Source organism: Candoia aspera, chromosome 2 (assembly GCF_035149785.1).
Source record: "Candoia aspera isolate rCanAsp1 chromosome 2, rCanAsp1.hap2, whole genome shotgun sequence".
NCBI lineage: Eukaryota > Metazoa > Chordata > Lepidosauria > Squamata > Boidae > Candoia > Candoia aspera.
This window is the reverse complement of record NC_086154.1, coordinates 82,599,357-82,621,279: the sequence shown is the minus strand read 5'-3', so window position 1 is coordinate 82,621,279 and position 21,923 is coordinate 82,599,357. Positions and strand designations below refer to the sequence as shown.

Here is a 21,923-nt window from a genome sequence, read left to right as displayed (position 1 = left end):
ACCATGTACTTGAGATGGGCAGCCATATAAACTGATTCCATAAATAAATAAAATCTAGATCCATGAGGTGCATTCAAATTGATCCAGCATTGCACCCAGGCCAGGATGTGATCTGACTACAGCAAAGCGTCATAGTGATGGTAATACCCTTCACATCCAGATCACATAACAACTGCTCTAAAGCAAAGACAATGTCTAATAAGTGTGCGACCATGCATGTTGGATCCATGCTATGAGCAAATAATTGCCATGGAGACTATGAACTCTTAAGCCCTTCCTGCTCCAGCCTCAGTTACATAGAGGTTGAAATCCCCCAACACCAACAGGCAAGAGACCTCTACCATCAGTCCAGGTCCAAAAATAAAAGGAGGGATCCTGGTGGGCAACAGGGTGGCTAGTTCAGCAGTAGAACTCTTAGCTTGTCCTTACTAACCAACCTAACACGTAGGCATTCACACCTTCCACTTGAGAACCAGTGACCCTGGTCATAGATAAGTTCTCACGATAGATCAGTGCCACCCTGCCTCCCCAACCTGGCCTCAAGGCTGATGGAGAACTCAAAATCAAGCTGGAAAATTTCTCACGTGGCAACATTGCTGCCCTTGCTCAGCCAGATCTCAGTGATATATGCCAAATCTGCCTGCTCATCTACCACCAAATTGAACTGATGTTGCAGACAGACCTGGCATTTACCAGCAAGGCACCCTGTCAATCCAACCATCACGTCTCTAGGATGAAACTACCAAGTCAAAAAAGGAGATTGCCATGAGATTGGAGATTACCCTTTACATCTGCTTATCTTGATATTGATCTCTGTGCTTTTTGCAGAACCAAGTGCACAGGTTGAGATGCACTTCCACAGAGCTGCTGTTATTTTTTTCCAGTGTTATTATGTTTAAATGCATCTTTCTTTTATGAGCAATTCTGGGTAATGGTGTAAGAGTTGTTCAATATTTAACTGGCAAGGCTGACAATGATGTTGGGTGCACTTATCATAGACAGTGATCATTAGTATATGTGCACTTCACAAACCTTGATAGTAAAACAGGACTGTGGTTGCAGTGGGATGCTCTTTCCTCTTCTTCTATATATTCCCTTCTCCAAGCAGGATTATCTGTATGTAGTTTTCATCCCACACCATATTAATGTATTATACTCAATGATTTAATAGGTATTTGATATTTTAATCTGATTTTCTTACTACCATTTGTAGCAATAACAACAATAAGTACGCATGTATTTTTAGAATATCTCTAAGGGAAAAATGAATTGCCAACACCATCACAGAAAAATCACTAGAAAAAGAATTTTTTACTTTAAAAATCTAGTTGCAGCTGCAGATAAAACAGTATCAAACTAAGGCTGCAGTCCTATGTATTTCAGCCATGATAGTGTAATTTAGTGGAGAACTCAGTTGGGGAAATATTACTGAATGATACAGAATTTATTTCTGACCAAACATTCTAAAGATTGTACTACAGATACTTCTACAAATATTTTGGGCGTTTTCATAAGAGAATGGCAGGATAAACATTCTATTTTAAAGTATACAGTTCAGAACCAGAAATCATTAACTAGGAATTTTTCTGTGTAAATAAAGACAATGACAGTGACAATAACAATCAAAGTTCAAGGTTGAATTACATATTGTAACTGCATCACAATTACTATACCATATTGTCATTGAATGAATATCAATACATTTACTGAATGATAAGGGAATCCAGATTTTATTTCCTTGGAAAGACGTGAGTGGAATTTTACTGATATTTTGTAAGATTAGCACTCATTTACAAATGGAGAGGCTGAGCATAAATACTCAGCTTATACACTCCATGAAAAAGCAAATCCCAATACTGAGTCTCACTCAAACTGCAATCTCTTCTTTTCATACAGACACACCTTGACTTCTCCCCCTGACCAGGAGGGTGGGAATTTGGATTAGCTACCTTTTCATCCAATCATCAAGCTAGTATAAAATGGAAATGACCTTTTTGACCCACCAGGTAATTAGCTACAGTAAAAATGCTTAAAGGAACCACCATTTTTCTTTTATTATGGAGGTGCACAAAGTGAAAAAAGAGGTTAAGTTCAGAAGAAAACATCCCCTATCCCAAAAAAACAAAAGAAGGGAACTTGAAAGAGCCCATTGCTCTATCATTCTGCAACCTACAGTAACAAATTACATAGGTTAGTAGTCCATGCTGAATGCCATCTACCTGTTAACCTCCAGAAAAAATGGCCAAGGGGATGATTTTTTAAAAGTAAAATGAAAAAGCTTACGAAAACTTTTAAAGTTTTCATAAGCTAAAAAAAAAAAGCAAGCATTGTGCAGCCTGTGTCTGCACAAACATCCTCAGAGCTGAACCACGTAAAGCAGCAATGGCTATTTTTTTTTCTCTTCAAATGTAGTTCATGAACAACAAAACAACAGCAAAAACATACTTCTCTGGCTATTGGCTGGAAGCTTATTTCTAATGCTTATGTTTGCATAGCACACACTTTCTTATATTTGACTCTGTCTGCAAAGGTCAACAAACAACACAACATAATCTTTGCATCTGGCAACTAAAATCCTCAACAACATAGCAACCAGTGATGTAGATAGTTTAAGGAACAGAACATTCTGGAAAACTCTAGAATGTTTCCCCCACCCCCTCTGGATCATACTGATCCTGCAGGGCTGGTCAAGCAGTTTCATTTTATAAAAAAATTTACACTGTGCAATAGCAGAAACTCTCCAAGCAGTTTACAATAAAACTTCCACACAGAAAGAATGTGGTATTCTGGATGGCTGGATTGGTGTAGTCCAGAGAAGTAATGTTTCATTCCAATAAAGATTGCACATACCTAGTTGAAACCCGATTTTTCCTCTGTCAAACTGTCTGAAGAGGAAAGCCAACACACACAAAGTAAACAGGGACAATATTCCATCGCAATCTGTGAAAGCCAATTTCTCCATGGCTGAGGATTAAAAAATCAGCATAAACCTATCCAGCAGCAGTAACTACAGCCTTTTTCTTATGTCCACAACACTTCTCCATCTCTGCATGTACTTAGAAGGATCCCTTTCTCTTCATCTCAATTAGCTTCTGCCACTGGTCGCAGGGATGGATTCTGTGCTGGGGATTTTATCATTGAATACAGTAATACTCTACGTTTCCATGGCCTGCACATGTTTTAAAAGGTTATTTCAGAATGTCAGGAGAGTCAGATCAACATGGCATATAACTCCAAAAGACAGAGCATTTTGTTCCAAGCTTGGGACATTCAAAACAGCCATTTTGACAATTAAACTTTTTGCACACCCTTATTACCTTCCTGTATTATGATTCTGAAAAACTGAGTTCACTTTTGTGTTGACAATAGCCTTATTCAGGGAAGTAAAAGTTCTACCTAGATAGGTTTTTGAAGCTAGCTAGAAGTAATTTCAATCTACAGAGTACTGAACACAATTTTTCCTTATATTGTGTTTATTCAAGGAAGCAAGATTTTTAAAAGGCAGCTTCTTTTGAACAAAAGCTCTTTTACTTTGAAGACTGTCTATAACAGTGTGTGACTGTGAACTCTTTTTTTTAAAAAAAAAATGAGGATATCAACCAACTAATTCTATTATAATGGAAAAATGAGCAATCAGTGTAAACTGAATCACATGTAGCAACATGCAACTGGCCCCATTACTGAGCCCAATTCCAGTGAATTCAACCTATCATTAGGAATGTCCTTCCCTTGGCACTTATTGACTGGAAACCTATTGCCTATAAAGAGCTAAAGGGTTAGGGTACCCTACCATATCTGGGCTACAAAAATCCAAATGACCACAAGATGGCAGCAAAGAGATGTAATTTGATTAACAACTATTGATTGTCCAGATTGTCCAACTATGGTCACCCTAGTTGAGTAAAAGGCATTCATACAGAAAGCATCTGTGAACATTTATGTTAAATTTATACCCACTTCTCCCCCACCCCCAAAAAAACTCAGGACGGTGTCCATAGCAAGTTTTCCTGCAGTTTTCCCCAACAATAATAAGGAGGGTTTGGTTGAGAGAGAATGTCTGGCCCAAACCACCCAATGACTTTCAATAGCTAAAGGAGGATTGACCCTGGGTTTCCCCTGTCCTAGTCCAGCAAGTTACCCCCTGTAGCACCTTTGCTCTTCATGAGCAGAATACATATCTGAAGGGAAAAAGGGAGGGAGGAGGAGAACGTTGCCAATGACCTTCATCTCAGGTGTTCTCTCCCTGCTGTAGGAAAGGTTTGGGGTACAATAGGCTCCCCAAATTGGGAATGGCCACTACAGGAACTACAGCAAAAGTGCAGATCTTTGCCAGCATAATTTGGCAGCACTGCATTCCAATTAGTGGTGGATGGGGTCTAAGGTGAATGCCACACCCCTTTTCCTGTCATTAATACTCACCTTTACTTAACTCTCTTCTCTCTTCTGCCCTTTTCTAACACTTGGACTTCTGGGAGAAGAATAGATTGCTCTTGTTAGAGGTCCGAACTGTTATTTTGCAGAGGACACTTGGAGTGTAATCTGAGGGCTGTATTTTCGGCAGCCCCAGAGTTAGAGGAATACTTATCTACGCTACTGAGAATTGTAAGACCACTAAATGCACTTAATGTAGGGCTTATTGATATGCAGTATTAAGACTAAGGTCACTCTGTGCTCCTTATATCTCTCTGCTAGTGTAATTAACTTGGAAAGTTTCCTTTTCCATCCTTGTTGGCAGATGTGTAAGTCTGAGCATTCTGAATTGAAAAGAATTGTGTCAAAATTGCTGGGGAGAATTTTACACATTGGCCTCATTGGGGAGGGGGAGTAAGAAATGAAATACAAATTATGGGATAAAGTCATTACAGTGACAAAAGGTGAGGGTGAAAATGCCTTATTTCTATAAAAAGAAAATAAATAACCAGCCATTAGACCAATTTTTACACAAGCCATTTCATTATATAAAGAAAGGAACATACAGAAAGTAGCTAGACTTGGTAAATGCAAGTTCTTCCTGGCAGATTATTACATTGTGATGTTACTGGAGATTTTAATCTGTATTATTCAGTACCTTATTTCAGGAATCCACTTCTGCAGAACATTCCATCAAGGTCAGTTAAACATTACTGCATGTAGCATATTATCACTAGCTTATACTGAGCCTTGATGTAAGGTCTTCATGTTATTCATTTGAATCTTTGGGAGGCTGTAAAGGATGCAGTTTGTTTTGTTTTGTTTTTGTTTTATGGCCCAGCTACCCTAGCCTAGGTCAGCTATATATTTCTGAACAACTGTTCAGAATTGCTCTAGTCATACAATATATTCAATAGATGATGCCTGCTTGTTTGGGAGGAGGAGGAGTCTAAATTAAAGATGCTTCCTATCTTGTTATGGGAACAAGGTAGGGAGTTGGAGAATATGGTTTGTTGTAGTGCTGGATCACTTCACAACCAGAACCTGTTGGGGAAAGTTTTTATAAACCATTGCAGGAAATTATCAACTACTCCCTTACCCAGTTCATTTAAAAACACGCACAACCCCTTCTAAGTTAGTACTTTTTATTCTTTTAAGGTCACCTTTCCATTGTTGTTCATGATAGAATAACAGACTTTGAGGGGATGTACGAAGTTTGGAGACAGTGCTTTGATTTGGCAAAGCTTTGATGGAATATACCATATGAAGGGGTACAGCAAAACAAATAAGTGGCCATGCTGTCTTCTGTTACAGAAGACACCATACCATATTGTAACTTCAGTTCCGTATCCAGAGAATGCTGAGGGCTAGGCTTGAGAGATGTGATGGTGTCTCAAACCCTTACCTGAGCAACAACTTCCAGTTGTTCTTATAGGATCAACTCAGTGATAAAGAACATACATCAAAATAGCTAACTATAAAGGGACTTCTGGTGGGAATGGCAGACTGAACGGCTGTGCCTGCTGGTTCAGCGGGTGGAGCTGACAACGCAGTAACTTTTTTCAGGCTCAGACTGGAGAATACCTGGAATCACCACATCTGTCCTCCAGATGGCTGCTTGCAGCCAGAAGATCACAAACAGTGTTTCATATTTGACTGGTAAGAGCCAGCTGGGAGGCAGGGACTTCATCACTTTCCAAGCCATGCTGTAGCCTTAAAGGGACACTAAGACCAGCTGCCCCATTTCTAAACCACCAATTTGTATTTTTTTTAAGTATATGTACCCCAAGAGAGGCTTTCTACAGTGAGGAGAAGTTGGTTCTCTTGCTGCTTAATGTTATTTTTGGGATTACTTTTTTTAAAAAATATATTTTAAGTTTTGGATTTTGTTTTCCTTCCAAAGGAAATTCCAAAGATTGAGAGTAAATAGTTGTCTTCCTGTTATTATTTTTGTATTAAATTTGAAGATATTAGCATTTTCCTACACACTGAATCGGCTGATTTAAACCTTCAGCTTTCTGTTTTCACTTTCCCTTAAGAACTGTCTGCTATCTCACTCTCACTTCACGTAAACACACTTTGAAACTCTTCCATATCTTCAACTTTCGCTGGTTAAGCTCCTAGGGGGCCCCATAATCTACTGCGTGAGACATGGAGGATTTCAAACAGATTCTGACTTTCACCAGGATTTTAAACAGATTTCTTCTGACTTCTATCAAGCTTTTATACAAGATATCCAGGACATTGTGGAAAATATGAGATCTAAAACATGCCATCAGATTGGGGATGTGGTGGATGAAACTGAGGAATTTAAGAGTGATGGAAAGGTGTGTTTTTTTTAAGACTGAGATTGGGATTTTTATCGAGATGCTGGATGAAGATTGGATAATGCAGTTGGAGAAATCTAAGGGAGAGAGTGATCTGCAAGCCATAAGTGAAATCCATCTCCTGGTGGAATGTCATGAAAAGTACCTGGAATCTTTGAGGGGGCAGTTGGGCTGTTTGATTCTTTCAAGAGAAAAGCTCTGCAAACATTGTGGGATATGTAACTCCTCTGTTTTATTTTGAAGTGGGATAAGGGTTGAAGAATGTTCATCTGGTTTGCTTTAAGGATTTGATTGATGCTATATGCCTTTAAAGATTTGGATTTACTGTTACAAATTGGCTTTGTTTTTTGGGTTTATTAAGATGAAAATTATTAAAACTGTTGTATTAGGGTTAAAGAATGTTTATCTGGTTTGCTTTAAGGATTTCATTGATGTTATTCCCTTTGAAAGATATGGAATTACTGTTTTAGATTGTCCTTGTTTTGGGGGTTTATTAAGATTGGGATTATTAAAATTGTTGTACTATTAAGTATAATAGCAGACATGTGCTTTTTAATTTGATTCTTATTATAGTAGACAGAAATGTATAGAATAGTGGTAGGAAGGGAATAGTTAAATATGTTTTATTTTTTGGAGGGGAGAAAGATGTTTAGGAGGTTTATATGTACTTTTTTTCTTTATTTTAATATAATCACTATACTTAGTGATTTTTTATTATGTGTTAAAGTGGAATGACTTACAGAAATAATGTGGTGCTTTGGTTTAATACAGAGTAAGAGATTGATTATGGTAATTTTTGTATATCCTTGCTGTTAAAAGTCAGAAGCCACATCTTTTTGTAAATTTGAAAATTTTTTCTCTTGTGTTTCTGTACTTTTTTAGTTTTTTTTCCCTTCTTTCTAGTTTCTTTTTTATAGTTTTTATTCTTCTCTTGAAACCTAATGAAATTTACTATAAAAAAACAAGTAGCTAACAATAAAGGTCTCAGATTCAGTCTCCAATATCTTTGGATAAAAGACCTAGAGAACAAGTTTCAGTTAGAAAAGATTTGACAGTCCTCAAAGGACTAATGGGCTGATTTAGTTCAAGGAAAGTTCTATTTATTTTATTTATAGCTACCTGAATGAATAAAAAACATTCTTAGTCACTGAATAAAAATATAATACCACAATCTCCTGATTTTTGCCATAAATCATTGAGGAAAATGTTCATGTCATAATAGAACAAATGCTAGGGACCCACCTTTGTTCATTAGTTTAATTTTGATTTTTCAGCATACCTAATTGCATCCCATCTCTTCTCTCACCACTATTTGCTGCACCATTGCTTCCAAGTCTTCCAACTCTGCATCTTCCTGGCAAATTGCCCAGGACTTCTTCAAAACTGGCCCCAGCTCCATTTGAGAGACACATCATTTCCCAATGGGCATGCATTCTTCTTTGGTACCCTGTCACTTGTGATTTCCAACCACACCAAAAGCTGTTTTTTAGAGATAAAAATGGGGTGACTCTACACACCCTGTTTCCTCTTCCAGATGTCTTCAGCTCTCTGAAATGCTATCCTGTCTCTGGGATAGCAAGCAGGAACTTCTGGGCTGAAAAGCATGCCTGCTAAGATCTTATTCCCTCCTTTGTTCCTCTGCCTTCAAAACAATATCATGGCAATGGAGTAATTGCTCAGCACTGATATCCTTCTGGGTATTAAAGGCTCAGGGTTCTGGGGGACTGGAATGGCATATAAGGCCCAGCAACTAATAAGCCTTAATAATGTCATGACTCCATTTAAGTATCCCGTAACATAAATTTTGACTTTGGCTATGTCCAAAGATCACCCAAAACCAAAACATGATTTCCTTTGGATTAGCATATTGTATGAATAAACCCAGCCAACTGTGGTTTATTTAATAAACTTTGATTAAACAACCTATAATTAAGACATAGTCTACACTAGTTATTTCACAGTTCTGTTTCTGTTGTCTTCTCTCTCTCTGTCTGCCTGTCTGTCTCTCTCTCTCTCTGTGTCTCTCTCATAGTATTCAGTGGTATATTCTCCCAGCCAACTGCTGTAGCAATAAATGCTACTTAAGAAAAGGTAAGTTCAAGATGAAGGCCATGACAACTAAATGGCTGAAAAGCTAGCTTCTCCTGGTTCACTGAACACATAGTGATGCATGTCCTTGTTAACATATCACCTCTACATTTTTATTCTGATCTACTGTTTTGATGACAAATCACTTCTGAATAATCACATACTCTTGCAGTGCTTGGATTAGACAAATATCTCAGCAAATTCAAGATACATCAGCATGGCAGTTGGGTCTCACATCCATGACCAACATACATGTATAAGATCATGATAACACTGGAGCTAATAACCTGGTAAATACAGTGAACGTTATAACATATTCCATATAATTAGTATAATTAGTATTTTATAGTCTTAATATATAGTATTCTAACGTGTAGTATACAGTATTTTAGTATTTACATTACTAAATGTTCAGTAGTAAAGCAGATAGTGGTAAACTTCCTAAACAAATGTTAGGAAGCATTTCTTCTTTCTGTCCCTTTCAGTATGCCATCTCTGATGAATTCCATTTTTTATTATTATTATTATTATTATTATTATTATTATTATTATTATTATTATTATTATTATTATTATCTTGGCCAATTTTCCAGCCACCACCATATAAAACCACAATATAATTAATTTTCTCATACATTTAGAGTACAGCTCCTGCTTAACCCTTCCTCCTTTGTCAACTCTAAACCTTCCTTCCACTAAACGCCATATCAGGAGGATTTCAGTAGTTATTTATAAGAGCATGTTTTTCCTGGAAGGGTGAAGAACAGTTTCCTATTTAAACTGTATTAACAAAGCTGGTAACATACATACGTACGTACATACATAGCCAGCCAGCCAGCCAGCTGAAATTTCATACCTACCTTCAAAAAATTCAAAGCAAGAAACAAAATGTTATGGTTTTAAAATATGCAACTTAATAAGATTACTTCTATTCTGCACCCCTGTTTTGGATTATTATGGTTGGAATGAAAAGTGAATTACAAGTTTTTATAAATAAACAAACAAGCTAACAAACTAATGCATTTTTTGCCTTCAATAATTTTATCAACATACCTGGACCCAATCTAGAAAACATACCATTCACAAATTATATAGGAAGCCATACGGAGTTGAATCAAAGTCCTTCTGCTAAAGGGTTTCAGCTCCTCAGAATTTCAGGCAGAATTCCTTCCTTGATCTAGGCCTATGCTTGCTAAGAACCTTTAAACCAATATATACAAAGAGGTCAAAACACAACCTAACACCCCAGTTTTAGTGGTTACTCCTTTGAAATTATCAGTAAGATACAATTACAGCAAGTCTGATTTGTTCCAATTTTTAGAGTAACAAGACAGAATAGCAAACTCATGTTTTAATAAAATGAGATTAGGAAGCAAAGTTTCTGACATATTTATAAAAATAACAATAAATAAATTGTTTAGTTAAATATGCATATAACTAAACTTTAAACTCTGCCTTCTCTATTGTGATCTGTGTAATACTTTCAGTGAATGTTACAAAAGAAACTTAAGAATTAATATTAAAAACAGAGAACAACAACAAAAGTCATTTGGCATATTACAATATACAAAACAGCCCATGGTATCCTTCTGGATCGCTCCAGGGGTTGGGAGTTGGAGGGGGGTGGCACTGCACTGTGCTGGCTCTCCTCTTCCTCCACAGCCAGTTCCAATTGGTGTTGATTGGGAATTAGAGGTGCTGCCCTCAGCCCCTTGTGTGGTGTTCTGCAGGGTTCAGTGCTCTCTTGGCTCCTGTTTAACATCTACATGAAGCCGCTGGGTGAGATCATCTATTGTCATGGGGTGAGGTGTCAGTATGCTGATGATACTTAGCCCCTGATGAATTAAGTGAATTAATTCATCAGGGGCTAGAGAATTAATTAATTCATCCCTGCCCCTGATGAATTAAGTGATGCTGTCAATGCCCTGCCTTGGTGTCTGGAGGCTGTGGGGGGTTGGATGGGGAACAACAGGCTTCAGCTCAATCCTAGCAAGACTGAGTGGCTTTGGGTTTTGGGGCCTTCTGGTTCCAGGGATTTACATCTTTGTTCTTGTTCTGGATTGGGTAGCTCTACACCCAAACAGACCCTGTGTGCAACTTGGGGGTCCTCCTGGACTCACAACTCCTGTGCGCAGAGCAGGTGGCAGCCATGGCCAGGAAGACCTTTATGCAACTACACATTGTGTGTCAGTTGTGCCCGTTCCTGGACTGGAGGCTCTATTCTTGGCCCTTGATTACCTCCTGAATGGATGACTGTAATGCGCTCTACATGGGCATCTTAACAGATTGTGATACTTTTTATTCTGGAAAGAGTCCGAGTTTTTAAAAAAAAAACACTGAGGTTTTAGTTCAAGCTTTGTTATTAAGATTTTTTTGAATAATGTACATTTCTTTTAGTACTTTTGAATTTTTTTACATGACCACCACATGTGATAAAATGTTCCTTCTGTGTCACAATATTTCCAACATTTATTATTATATGATTATATATTTTTGCAATTATGGACAGAGTTATATAAAGGAGTCCTCACTTACTGACCACAATTGGGACTGGCAACTCTGTCACTAAGCAACACAGTCATAAAGTGCAAAATCAAGTGACTGAACCCAACTTAACTATGGCAATTCATCATTCCAGCTGTGGTCATTAACCATGCCTTCCTACTTCCTGCTGGCTTCCCCATTGACCTTGCTTGTTGGAAGCGAGCTGTGAAGGTAGCAAATGGCAATCATGTGACCGTGGGACACTGTTGTAAATGCATGCTGGTTGCCAAGGGCCCTAATCACAATTATGTGACTGCGGGGATGTTGCAATGGCTGCAAGGTCAAGGACTGGTCGTAAGTCTCATTACTCAGCACTGTCATAACTTTGAACAGTTGCTGAATGAGTGGTCATTAAGTGAGGACTATTTGATACCATCTATAAAACATTTTGTACATTCTCTTAAATTGTAGCTGGAGTAAATCTTATTGCACTTTTCCACAAGTCTTCCCATTATTGTAGTGGAATTGTTTCTTAAAATTTTGCATCTACTTTATCATACAGTCTTATATGACCTAATAGGGATATGCCCTGTTATTTATTGATGTTTTATTTTCTACTCACTATATCTCTTGTTTTCTTTTTTCCTTTGTGTAGTCATTTATTTTATTCTTGAAATGTTTTAACATAAAATTAAAAAAACAGCAAATGCATATCTAATTATGAACACTAGATAAAAACAAATTGACAGTCTAAAACTGAAAATAGGCCACTAGCAAAACATGGAAAGCTTTCCATTCTCTTCAGCCAGAACTTGAAACAGTAAGACATTTTTCAGCTTCAATGCCACTACCTGCCTGCAAATTTACACATAAAGACAGCTGGGATACTGCTGAAATACTGAAGACCTCCTCATGAGCCATTCTTCTTGCTGTTGAAAAGTTTTTCCTGCATTGTTTAATTTCTTGGTGTAATCAGGAAAGAACGTATTTCAGGACTTCTTATCCTCCTTCTCAATAAAAGCTTTAGAGTCCATTTTTCCCACTAAATCACATTTTGCAATAAATATGAGAAACTTTACAATAAATGGTTGAGTTTTATCAGCTGAACTGTTTGAAAAGGAGAGGTGGAACTCAGTAAGTTCTTTTGATATCTAGCTGATAACCTTCCTGCAAAGTTAATAGTTCACGTATTAGGTCTTCCACAAAGAGAGCGGGTTGGCCCTCCTCCAATTTTTCTGGAATTCCAACCATATTTAAATTGTATTAGCAAGACTAACATTTGAACAATGTTTCTTTGCTTCCAATAGTAACAATTAAATGGCACTTAAATAGTTACCAATTTAATAATACTGCAAAAAATGCTGGAATATACCAATGCCTGTCTGAGTACAAGGCCATATTAACTGATGTCTGAAATTTTTGAGAATACACTTCATAGTTACATTTTTTTTTAGGACCAAGCCAATTACAGCAAAGTCTTGAAGGACTTATGGATGTTATCTCAGAACCTCTTTCTGGGATCTTAAAGGAATCATTAAAGAAGGGTGTAGTGCTTGAAGTCTGGATGAGATCAAATATTCCTATCTTCAAAAAGGAGGAAAAAGATGATCTGGAGAATTACACACTGAGCAAAGCCCTGAAACAGATTCTTAAGCATTTGGCCAGTGAACATTTAGAAAGTAAGGTGTGTATGTCTGGCAGAAGCCAACATTCCTCTTCATTCTGCATTGATCAGATTGCATGTTGAATATCACATCCTGTTCTGGGCACCACATTTTAGGAATGGCATTAACAAACTGGACCCTAGAGGGAGGAAAAAAACTAAGAAGATAAGGGGCTTTGAAAGAAAAACTTATGAGGAATGGTTCCAGGCATTGGGTATGCTTAGTCTAGAGAAGAGAAGAATGAAAGGAGCCATGATAGCTTTCTTCAAGAATTTGAATTTGAAGGGCTGCCACACAGAAAAGGGGAAAGAATTGTTCAGGGTTGTTTCCAGAAGACAGACAAGAAACAATGAGTTTAAATGACAAGGAAGTTGATTTTAGTTGGACATTTAAAAAAAACGTAATGGTAAATGCTGCTCAACAATGGAACAAACTGCTATAGGAAACAGTGGACCCTCCTTTGGTGGAGATGCTTAAATAAGGGCTGGATGGCCATCTATCAGGAATGCTGTAGCGGTTTATTCCTGCACAGGGCAGGTGGTTGGACTCAGTGACCTCTAACATCCCTTCCAACCCTTACATTCTGTTATTTTATCCAACCAGAAGTTGTTCTGTATCAAGCGTTTCTTCATTTCTACATGTTGTTGCCAGATGTTTTCACACCATTTCATTGCATTTAAGTTATTTGTATGTCCATGACTCTATCCCTAAAGATGATCTTAGAAGGAACCTCCTCCTTAATTAAACCAATTAGCTCTACCAAAGAAAAATGCACTTCTATTTTCTTGCTTGTTACAGTAGCTGAGCATTTCAACTATCTGCCAATCTTTCCCAATGCTGCCTTCTGAAATATTCTCTTCTTTTGAACATTATTTCTAACTTCCTGGAAATGTCCTGAATTTTATTCTAAAGAACTACAGAAAACTTGCCATGCTTTGATAATATAAATCTCCCAATTTGGGATTACTGTCACTAAAATAAAAATACCAAATGTTTCATTTAGCACTACGTTAGATGAGATGGTGGATATCCACATAGGCTGACTCCTCAGTGCCATTTTGGAATGTCATAGCATCCGTAACAACTATGAGCCTTAGACAATCGATTGCAGAGGATTTGGCTTGTCTATTTGTAAGGCCAATTTGTAATCTGATATTTTTGCATTTGTGTCTTGATATACATCTTCCTATTACTGAAGGGTGGTGGTGTGTGAAGTTGGCTGGTTATGTACCTTTGGAATTCTGGGAGGTGCCTAAATTAAGAATTCCACATTGCCACATGCAATGGTAAAATACATTTTAAGATGCCTCTAGATGTCAACATGCCCCTAAATTTCAATAGTAATTTAACTTCAAACATTTGTTGGCTTTTGTACTTTTTTACAATCAACTGATTACTTGTTTGATTAATTCTGTGTTTTTAAGAGCACATCAGGTTGCTCCAAAAACTTTTGTACTCAAGAGTTATAGGTTCAAATTGTTGCATCTCATTTTGATAGGTCTCAAAAAATCCTGCCTGGATCTCTGGAGACCTATTCCCAGTCAATACCAGGCTAGATGGATTTTGCTTTTCATATATCCCTACACTATTAATCACAATTTATCATTTTCTGCACCTATTTTGTTTAAAGATGACTGATATTAAAAAAATGAAAAAACAGAACACCAGTTGGACATATTATTAAATCTTTGCCATTTATTAAAGGTTCTTTGAGTCCCAAATTATCAAGCATGTAGCACATGCCACTACAAAAGATTATATGGGGAACTGAGCTTAAGCGACGTCTGAAATGGAATTTCTATCACAGTCTGTCAAGATTAGTCTTGACTCTGTCTACAGAAGCAGATTGGCCAGTGCCAGAGACACATAATGAGATTCTCCTGATTATCACTTAGCTGTCACTTTTAATACTTTACAGTTAGATGTTTACACATTTTAATACTTATTAGATGTAGTCCTGAAGCAGATGATGATGGAATTTTCCAACTCAGCCCGTCAGAATGTAATTTGTATAAAACTTCAGCACATGAAGAAATATTTCAGTTAAAAATAGTAATAAACCTGGGAAACATAGGCATTACCCAATCAGCAGATTTCCTGTGTTTCTGTCATAAAGTTGTCAAACTTGATTCCCAATGGTCTCGCTGGGAATCCTATGTTCTCACAGGTATATAAATTCTTCTGGAGGCCAAAAGAGTTCAAAACAGATATAAAACTTATTTTCAGAAAAGTATGGTAGATGTATAACAGGCACAGGCGCTGTTGCTTTTTCAAGTTTATGAATGGATCTTTCTGACTTTCAAATAGGGATTAATTACCGAATTAGCTTACATTCTCCCTGAATTTCACAAAAAGGGGTTTTCATTAGCTCCGCAGCAGCAAGGGGGAATGATTAACTTAGCCAATTACAGTTCAAAAGGATAACAATTTATTTACAAAGAAAAAACACCAAAAGCAATTACTAATCTAGGCAAGAGCAAATATTTCAAGTTGGGGAAAAACCACCAAGCACCAAAAGAAATATTTTTTGCTCCCAAGTGGTCATCCAGAGTTTTGCAGCCCAAAACAGTAGTCCTAGCACAAATACTTTTTGTTAATGCAAAGGTTATTTTTTCCCAGCTTATTTGGTCCTTAAAATGAGCATTTCGTGTCAGTATAATCATTCCCTGACTTTCCTAAAGAGCAAAATTGTCAGGGTTTGGGAGTGGGGGTTAAAGGGTGAAAAGGCACAAATAAAGGACTTTGTCTTTATGGAAAAAATCAAATGATGCTGCCAATTAGTTCAGTACTTTGGATAGAAAATAAAACCATCCACTTTTAAAGGCTGGGGTTTTTTTTAGTTTACAATCTACTTATCAAAGAAAAGACAGGTTTTATAGCATAAATGACTGAATATGGCAGGGACTATTTTCTTGATAGTCTTTCCATCTACCAAAGATTTGATTATTTTATTTATTTTTGCCGTGGCTATTTCAAAAAGCCATGCCAAAAATTCAAATTTTCATGGTCCTCTACCAATGAAGAAATTTTCCCATAGGGAGGGAAAGTATCCTCTGCCAATTTAAATTCATTCACAGAAACTGCGGATACAAATCTGTCACCTCTAAGCCTCTAGGTGGGCAAGAGACCCCTACATTTTCTCCACCCTGCTCTCCCTTTTTAAACAAATAATTAGGCCGGAAAAACTGCTAGGCAAAGGGGCTGCGGAAAGGACTCGGCAAGAAGGAAGCCTGAATATCACAGGCCTCTGTAACAGGCCATGACAATATGACCCGGTGCCATGATATAAATGACCCAATTATGTTCTTGCATCATGACAGCTGTGATGGCACCACAGCATCTGCATGAAGACATCATGACCCGTGCCATCATTTGCTCTTCTTGCCTCAGCTGGGCCCCAGAACTGTTGCTAGACAGACTAATAATTCTGTGAGAAATGCCTGAGAAAGACAAAAAAGTCAAACTTTGCAGGCCTATTCCTGAAGCGATAAAGTCAGCCCAGGCTTTTGCACTTTAAACCCCATGTTTTTATGCAAAGAGAGCTTGTGTCTGATAAGGTTGGTAAACTGTGAAGCCTCTGGCACAGGTGCAGCTTTTAAAAACTCAGTGTTTACCCTGGCTCTTATTTAAATGCAGACCCTGATTCAGCTCTACCATTACCTCAACGTAAATCCTCATCCTCACACTTTGCTAGAATAAATCTAATACTGTGACTTCTATCAAAGGCAATGTGGTAACGCCATTAAGAGATGAACAAAACGCTGCATCTAACCCTTCCTCTTTTATCAGCTGCTTTAGAAAGAGAACTAAGATAGCTTAGTTCTGAGATAGCTAACTAATTCAACTGAAAATCAACCCATAGTGATTTCCCTTTAATGTATCTTCTGATTAAGGTGCCTCTAAATCATATCCAGAGATTTCATTGTTTGACCATTTGCAAATATGGTTTGCAAATCACAGGAAGGTCAGAGTACTCACTTGGTGGAGATGCTGCATTTTGTTTTGTATAGAGGAAATACTGTGTTGTAAGCTCTGACTCAGCATTTCTAACTACAGGATAAGCTGACAGGAAGCAGGCGGCCGAAAAAAGGCAAAGGGCGGAGGGGAGGGGAATGGAGAACCATGCATGCAAAGTTACAGGCCTATAAAGTGGAACAGATAATTTTCTGCAGCAACAAAAGTAAAAATTAACAGGATAAACCCTTCAGGTAAAAAAAAGTGTACAAGGAAGTTATAGAAAATAAAAAATACTACAGAAAGCATATTGCTGAAGCAGTTCAATTTTTAGTTTTTAGCCACTTGTCTTTCAGGAGTGACTCAGGATGTGAGCAATTAGAAGTAAATGAAAGTGGTTCTTCTTATGATTACAGTACTTCAGTTTTCTCTGAGAAACAATAAAACAAACGCAAGGAACAGTGCAAATGTCAAATACAGTAGGCCTCAAATCCAAAATGAAATAATCCCCATCATGGGTAAAATAGTTGAAGAAGGTTATGGAATCAGTTAATGAAATAATTTTTGTTGAACTGCTGGCTGCTGAGACCAAGGACTGAAGGCCCTGAAGACATAGTAATTGCTTTCCAAGATCTATCATGTGCAGCCAACAGAATGGTGGCTTGCTATTTTAGAGCTTTGCTCATTAAGTGCTCAAAGTATTTCGGAAATATAGTCTACTCTGATTAGCTTATATTTAAAATCTGACAAACTAATCAATTGATTATATGATTATATGATGAGCATATGTCAAGAAAGCCATGGTTTCAAACAAAACAAAACTTTGTCTCAGCAAAACTCCACCAAAATGTTTTGATTCATTGCTGTTTAAATCACCAAATCTGTTTAGTCATACTGCATAGGTAAAGGAATATTTATAATATCAAATCTATTATATATAAATTATATTATATATAATATCAAGATTCTGATTTATGTGAACAGTGGAAATATTAGAAAGCAGTCCTTTAAAATACCTGTTAGTTCAAAGGACTACCTGTTCTTTGAAATACCTGTTAGTTCAAAGATTATTCAAATTAATCAGTCCATCCTCTTGTGAAAAATATGGTCACCCACAAACTAAAGCTTTTGGAATATTCAATCAAATCAGTTGTATTTCTGTTTTTACTCAAATTATGCTGAGAGTACCAAATGCTTTAAGACTGTAACTTCACTGCTATGGCAGTAAAAGAAGGATATAAAGACAGCTCTGTGTCTAAAAATTTTGGCAAAAAACATGAGATGAGATGTTTTCAGCAACACATTTGAAGCAGCCAGAAAACTAATGAATCTGCAACCAAAAAGGATAATTAAAACAGATTTGAAAACACCCACTAAAAAAAATCTGACAGTATTGTAGATGAGTGTGATGTTAATTTTGAAATAGGGAATTAAAATGAACTAGAATTAGAAGAAAGTATTTGAACACTATTACTAACCACTCTGTTTGTGAACTGAAAGATAGATTCAAGGAGAAACCCGAGCAACTTGCAAACATTTGCTTTAATATGGGAATAAAATTGGGATCCTCTATGAAAAATATTTAAATATAATTCAACAGTTGTACCAAACAGAAAACATAATTTCAGAACTTCATTTATCAAGATCTGTTATTAAAGAAAGGCTATTACTGGTGTAATTTGCACACAAGCTCACAAAATACCAATCTGAATTTCCCAGAAATAATCTTTTGGTTGCTGTACTAACAATTCCAAGCAGTGTGCAACAGTTAAAAGATTACTTTCATCTTTAAATCAGTTTTATGACCACACAGATTATCAATAGCATATGAATGCAAAATTGATATTGTTCTTTAAGCTATAAACCATTAACTGGGATGAATTTGTGCTACATTTTCAACATCAGAGACAAAATCAATCAACCAGAGGGTTGCAGTTCCAGATGGTTCTGGATGAAATGGATTATCTAGACCCCTTTCGTCAGGTTTCAGGCCTGAATATGGGACAGAAACGGCATTGGTCACAATTATAAATGACCTCTGGCGGGAGCAGGATGGAGGCAGTGCATCCATCCTTGCACTTCTTGACCTCTCAGTGGCTTTCAACACCATCGACCATGGTATCCTTTTAGGGCTGCTCAGGAAGTTGGGGCTGGGTGGCATGGTCTTGCGCTGGTTTCACCTTGCACCTCCTTCCTCCAGGGCCGATCCCAATTGGTGGTGATAGGGAGCGAGAGATCCAACCGTCCGCCCCTTCTTTGTGGGGTGCTGCAGGGTTCGGTTCTCTCTCCGCTCCTTTTCAACATCTACATGAAACCACTGGGCGATATCATCCGTCACCATGGGATGAGGTATCATCAATATGGATGATACCCATTTATACATCTCCATCCTGGGTGAAGTAAGTGATACCATGACTGCCCTCTTTCGGTGCCTGGGGGCTGTAGGAATCTGGATGGGGAACAACAGGCTTCAGCTGAACCCTGGTAAGATGGAGTGGCTGTGGGTTAATGGCTCTTCTGTATCTGAGACTTTGTCATCTTTGTTCTGGATGGGATTGCACTGCCCAGACAAACCTGGTGCATAATCTGGGGGTCCTCCTGGACTCACAGCTCCTGCTCAAAGAGCAGGTGGCAGCCGTGGCCAGGAGGGCCTTTGCGCAGCTTCACATTGTACGCCAGTTACACCCTTTCTGTCAGGGTAGCCCTACTTCGAATAAGACACGGACTCACTTAGAGGGTCTAAGGATTTCCGGATTTATTGAAGCAGAATGCATAGGGAGAAAAAGACGGGAATGCGGGTGTGGTAGCAGGGTGTCCTGTTTATACCCCGGTGGCGGACCTTGTCCTCCTCCACCCCCCATTGTCCCCCAAGCCGGGTCCGGATGGGTGATTAGAGTTGGTATGGGTCTGACGATGGGCGATTTGGGCAATCTCCGATGTTCCCCTTTGTCTCTTTGCCTTCGTCCGGTGCAGGTGCGTCCCCCGGGGTAATGGGTGGGAGTTCCCCCGATCTGTTAATGGTTTCCAGGTCCTGTCCGAGGTGCGCTCCTATTGTCCTGGTGATTGATTTTATGGGTTTGGGTGCTTAAGGGATGATGTGTGTGTTTAAAGGATAATGGTTATCCCTTCCCCTTTCCTGATGTGCATGTTCCCTGTTGTGATGCACTTATGCCTTGCAACGGGGAACATGACACTTTCCTGGATTGGGAGGCCCTTCAAACAGTCACTCATGCCCTTATTATCTCCCACATAGACTATTGCAATGTACTCTACATGAGGCTACCCTTGAAGAGTATCCAGAAGCTACAGCTGGTCCAGAATGCAGCCGCGCAGGTTATTTTTGGTGCCCCTAGATCGGCACACATAACACCTCTACTATGCGAGCTGCACTGGATACCAGTCTCTTCCAGGTCCAATTCAAGGTGTTGGTTATCACCTTTAAAGCCCTACATGGCATGGGGCCAGGTTACCTGAGGGACCATCTCATCCCCATTGCATCAACCCATCCCACCCGATCATGCAAAGAGGGCATGTTGGGGACCCCGTCTACAAGAGAATTCCATTTGGCAGGGTCCAGGAAGCAGGCCTTCTCTGCAGTAGCTCCCGCCCTGTGGAACATGTTGCCCGTGGAGGTGAGGTTGGCCCCATTGCTCCTGGCCTTCCGGAGGAACCTGAAGACTTGTCTCTGCCGTCTTGCTTGGGGTGGAGAAGGGAGTAGCTCCGCTTGGGGATGGCTGACACCCTAGAACACTCCTCATATACATGGACTGTGTTAGATCTTGCCACCTGGACTTTATTTTTACTCCTATCTTTATAGTTATTTCTTAATGGTATTTATATTTTTAGGTATTGCATTGTATTTTATATTTATTGTTTTAATCGATTGCTTTTGTTGTAAACCACCCAGAGTCCCTCTGGTGGAAGCAGATGGGCGGTGACAAATTTGATAAATAAATAAACCAATCAGTAGGAACTTTTTCTGAATTATGAAGAATAGGATTGGCCTCAGTGGTTCATGTTTGCATTTTTTAAATCTTGGCCACATTTCCTTTTATTTTTGCTGACTATTGTCATAGTCCAGAGCATATTTAGTTTCAATACTCCTTTTAATATTCCTATACAATTATAAATACAAAACTAATCATTTTGACTTCCTGGGCAGTTAGCAATGTGCAGAAGTTATACGCTATTCTCAAATAACTACCCATTGTACATCTGACTAATATAGCATGTTCCAAACAAAAGAATGCACCTGTAACCTATGTTGCACTGTGTTTGTGGAAGTAGATTTCTGTCACTGACTGGTTAAGTAATGGATGGGTCTAAATGATGTGTTAGGTAAGGAGCCAAGCAGATTGAAATTCAAATTCAGTGAGGAAAGGAAAGGAAAGTTTTTTGTTTGCCTAGAGTTGATATAACATGGACATGTTGTGATCTAGAAAGAAATGCCAAGAGTCAGGGGAGCTAAGTGTGTGGGAGACAAATAGCAAGGAATCAGAAAGAAGATGCAGAGTACAGAAGATTCAATACTCAGTGGCAGGAAGCATGTTTTGCTTATAGAAGATATGAGGTTGTCTCACTGGCATCTCTTCGAAAGACTAACTCTAACCCTATCTAAGTATCCTGAAAGATGCTACAAGGGGCATGGAATGGGGCATTCTTGTGAATATCAATGATAGTGGAGAGCAGTGCTTTCCTTTGCAGCTGGTTTGCTTTCCATTCTGATGAGAGAGAGAGAGAGAGAGAGAGAGAGAGAGGAGAAGGAGCAAGCACTACCACCATCATGGACGCCTGCTTAGCTAGATACTTCCCTCCCTTCCATGGAATTACCAACAACCACCTGTGGAAAATTGTTTTTTAAATAATGGTCTGGCAAAGCTTGACAGAGAGGTTGGCAGAGCTTTGGATGGTGTCATGCTTCTGCTTAGCAATGTTTGCAGCAGGAGTTGTGGCTGATGGAGTTCTTGGATTAAGATTGATTGTCTGCCCTTGGGCT

The 21,923-nt window shown here is 38.4% G+C and overlaps 1 protein-coding gene across 1 annotated transcript in view; it reads left to right on the top strand.

Moving 5' to 3' along the window:
* The first annotated feature begins 4,463 nt into the window (after positions 1–4,463).
* The window catches only part of NR3C1 (nuclear receptor subfamily 3 group C member 1), a 102,675-nt gene continuing 85,215 nt past the window's right edge, over positions 4,464–21,923 (top strand). The window contains exon 1 of the mRNA XM_063292362.1: positions 4,464–4,602. The gene's annotated coding sequence lies outside the window, so the exon portion shown is untranslated. The remainder of the gene's footprint in view (positions 4,603–21,923) is intronic.